At 37.3% G+C, this 4,520-nt stretch overlaps 1 long non-coding RNA gene across 1 annotated transcript in view; it reads left to right on the top strand.

Moving 5' to 3' along the window:
- LOC103731658 overlaps window positions 1–4,520 on the top strand; it is a 28,253-nt gene that overhangs the window by 19,005 nt on the left and 4,728 nt on the right. The gene's annotated exons all lie outside the window — the stretch shown is intronic.

Genomic DNA, 4,520 nt, shown 5'->3' with positions numbered 1-4,520 from the left:
CACGTGGCCATTGTGTTTCTTTTGAGAATTGTCTATTCACGTCATTTTCCTATTTTTTAATCAATGGGGTTTTTATTTGCATTTTTCAATTATAAAGTTTTCTCCTTTTCCTTCTTAACAGTTCTACATCTTTTCTCAAACTTTCTATTTTATACTTCTTTTGGGTGTATTCATAATGTTTGCTAAAGCATTTTTAGGATATGACTGTTATAAAATCCTGTCTGATAATTCCAGTCCATCTCATCTCCTTATTGATAATTTCAATTGATTTTTCTTATTCCAGGTTGGATTTTCCTGGTTCTGGGTATGAGTGACTTCAGTCACAGGCTGACATTTGGGGTGTAATATTGAGAGCCTCTTACTTCCTCTTTAATCTCTCTTTATTGGCAGTGATCCTGTTTAGGTTAGCATTTGTTAAATGTAGATACTGTAGCACATCATACTTTGTAAAATCCTGCCCTGACATTATTTCACTTTTCTAGACCAAACTCCCCTCTGACAAGCCCCATGTACTCAGCTTCATCAACTACTTCTCAACTAGAAAAGCCAAGACAACTATCATTTGTTTGTTTGCTGTCCTGATTTAACTTTTGCCAAATCCTCTTCTTTGAACATCTACAAACACTTTATTATCCTCTCCCACTGAGGAGTCCCCTGACTCATTTTAACCTGTCTTACCTAATCCACTGTGTTTTCAGCTACCAATAAAGAGTACAGGTACCTAGCTTTTGAAAAATACTTCCACAGGAGATCCTAGCAGACAGCCTGAGAGAGTGGGTTCCGACCTCCATTGGTATAGTGGCTCTGATCTCAACAGACCACCCCAGAGTGCCCAGTTCTGGCCTCCCTCTGGCCTCTCTCTGACAGAGGGGCTGAGGACACAGGGGACTGCCTGAGAGCCCCCAGATCCTACCTCCGTGTGGTGGTGAGCTTCCCCTAATTGCGCCATACCCATCCCCCCTACCTGGGATTTTGTGAGGCCCCTTCCAAGACCCTAGGGCAGATAAGGTTTTGGTAAGCTAAGACTGAGATCCTAGTAGACAGCCTGAGAGGGTGGGTTGCAACCTCCATAGGTATAGCGGTGTAGTGGCTCTGATCTCAGCAGACTGCCAGAAAGTGCTGAGTTCTGGCCTCCCTCTGGCCTCTCAAACAGAAGCATACTTCACCTTAATTCTCATATCAGAATCATAAACAACAAAAGAAATTCACATGCAAAAATCACAATGAAAGAATAATAAAATGGAAAGCCCAAACACTATGTCCCCAACAAACTCCACCAATCCCGGAGAAGAGTTCTACAAGGAGAAGTCCCTAGAGATAACCCAGGACACTGAATTTAAAAGAACAATCATAAACATGTGCAAGAAATTCAATGAATTTAAAGAACACACAAAAAAAGAAATCAAAGAACTGAAGGAAGATAGGGATAAACTTCTGAATGAATTCACAAAAGAGATAGAAACATTGAAGAAAACTCAGGCAGAAATGAAGAAGGAAGTGTAAAGCTCAGTAAGTCAACTTGAAACAACAGGGGAAAGCCTCACCACTAGAATGAATGAAATGGAAAACAGAATATCAATGCTGGAGGATAAAGATGAAGAATTGGACCACTCAAACAAAGATTATGAAAAAAATTTTTAAAAACAGGAATGGAATATGCAAGAGACGTGGGACACCATGAAAAGACCAAATCTCTGGATCATAGGAATAGAGGAAGGAGAAGAATTTCAGGTTAATGGTGTTGACCAGATCTTAAACAGGATTGTAAAAGAGAATTTCCAGAAATTAAGGAAAGACATCCTCATACAAATACAGGAAGCACATAGAACACCAAATAGACAGGAACAGAAAAGAAAGTCCCCACGACATATAGTAAAAACACGAATCATACAGAACAAAGAGAGAATACTGGAAGCAGCAAAAGAAAAACAACAAGTCACATACAAAGGAAAGCCCATCAGAATTACAGATGACTTATTAATGCAAACTATGAAAGCCAGGAGAGCCGGGACCAAGGAATTTCCAGTTCTACATGACAATAGATGTCAGCCCAGAATATTCTACCCAGCAAATATGTCTATTATAGTTGAAGGGGAAAGAAAAATCTTCCATGACATGAAAAGCCTGAAAGAATACATGTCCACAAGACCAGCCCTTCAAAGAATACTTGAAGAAATACAGAAAGTGGAGAGAGAAACAATACCCCAGGGGCAATGAAAGAAAATAAATAAAGGTATAATCTAGGAAACACAAAATTAGACAGAGAATACAAACAGCAATCAAAATGATGGCAACCAACACACATCTTTCAATAATAACCTTAAATATCAATGGATGACCAAACGCCCCAGTCAAAAGACAAAGGCTAAGTGAATGGATTAAGAAACAAAATCCATCTTTTGCTGCCTGAAAGAAACCCATCTCACCTTCAAGGACAGGCATGACCTTAAGGTAAAAGGATGGAAAAGAAAATTCCAAGCAAATGGCACTAAGAAATAAGCAGGGGTTGCAATTCTAATATCTGACAAAATACACTTCAAAGTAAAACTAATCAGAAGAGATAAGGAGGGTCACTTCATTCTGATCAAAGGAACAGTTAACCAAGAAAATATTACAATCCTTAACATATATGCACCAAACTCTGGTGCACCCAAATTCATGAAAACAACACTGCAGGACTTTAAGACACAGATTAACCTCAACTCAGTAATAGTATGGGACTTCAATACCCCACTGTCTCCAGTAAACAGGTCAACTGGACAAAGAAGAAACAGAGATTTCTGAATTTAATGATACCATACATTAAAAGGACTTAACAGATATCTTTTTGAATATTCCACAAAAACACCAAAAAATACACTTTCTACTCAGCACCCCATAGAACTTTTGCAAAAATTGACCACATACTGGGCCACAAAACAAACCTCAACAAATACAAAAGAAATGAAATAATCCCATGCATTTTATCAGACCACAAAGCAATAAAGCTCAAAATCAACACTGGACAAAGCCCTGGTCACTACATGAACTCATGGCGATTAAACAACACACTGCTAAACAAAGAATGGGTCAAAGGAGAAATTAAGAAAGAAATAAAAGAATTCCCAGAATTCAATGAAAATGACAATACAACACAGCACAACCTCTGGGGCACATTAAAAGCAGTCCTAAGAGGAAGTTTATAGCTCTAAGTGCCTATATTTAAAAATTAGAAAGAGCCCAAATAAATGACCTAACACTACAACTCAAGACCCTGGAAAGGCAAGAACAAATGAAACCCAAACCCAGCAGAAGAGAAGAAATAACAAAAATCAGAGCAGAAATCAATGAAATAGAAACAAAGAAAACAATACAAAGAATCAATGAATCTAATAGCTGATTCTTTGCAAAGCTAAACAAGATAGACAGACCCTTAGCCCAGTTAACCAAAAGAAAGAAAGCAAATCCAAATCAACAAAATCAGAGATGAAAGGGGAAACATCACAACATATACCCAGAAGGTCCAGACCACTATAAGGGAATATTTAAAAAACCTATACGCTACTAAATTTGAAAATCTAAAAGAAGTGGATGCATATCTAAAATCAAGGGAACCACCAAAGTTAAACCAAGAAGAGATCAACAGTTTAAACAGATCCGTAAGATATAAGGAAATTGAAACTGTAATACAAAGCCTCCCAACTTTAAAAAGTCCAGGCCCAGATGGATTTACAGCAGAATTCTATCAGACACTTAAAGAAGACTCCAAGTAATACTACTTAAATTATTCAAAAGAATAGAAACAGAGGGAGAACACCCAAATTCCTTCTATGAAGCCAGCATCATTCTAATACCTGGAGAACTCCCAAATTCCTTCTATGAAGCCAGCATCACTCTAATACCAAAACTTTGTAAAGAAACCACAATAAAAGAAATACTTGCAAACCACATACAGACACACATTAAAAAGATTATTCACCATGCTCAAGTAGGCTTTATCTCAGAAAGCAAGGATGGTTCAACATATATAAATCAATAAATGTTATTTATCATACAAATGAACTTAAAGAGAGAAATCACATGATCATCTCAACAGCTGCACAAAAGGCCTTTGACAAAAATCTAACATCCCTTCATGATAAAAAGCCCTAGAGAGAATAGAGATGTAAGGAGGGAACATACCTCAACATAATTAAAGCCATATATAACAAACCCACAGCCAACATCATTCTAAATGGAGAAAAACTGGAAGCATTTCTATTAAAATTAGGAACCAGACAAGGATGTCCACTATCTCTACTCCTTTTCAACATAGTGCTTGAAACTCTTGCTAGAGCAATAAGACAGGAGAAGGAAATTAGAAGAGTACTAATTGGAAAAGAAGAGGTCAAACTATCACTTTTTGCAGATGACATGATACTATAAGAGCTCCCAAAAGTTACACCTGAAAACTACTAGAACTGATCAACACTTTCAGTATAGTGGCAGGTTATAAAATCAATCTACAAAAATCAGTAGCCTTTCTATACACCAATAACAAA

This window comes from Nannospalax galili, unplaced genomic scaffold (assembly GCF_000622305.1).
Source record: "Nannospalax galili isolate Female #2095 unplaced genomic scaffold, S.galili_v1.0 scaffold74, whole genome shotgun sequence".
In the NCBI taxonomy this organism is placed as follows: Eukaryota; Metazoa; Chordata; class Mammalia; order Rodentia; family Spalacidae; genus Nannospalax; species Nannospalax galili.
The sequence above is the reverse complement of the archived record's forward strand: the minus strand, read 5'-3'. Positions and strand labels throughout refer to the sequence as shown.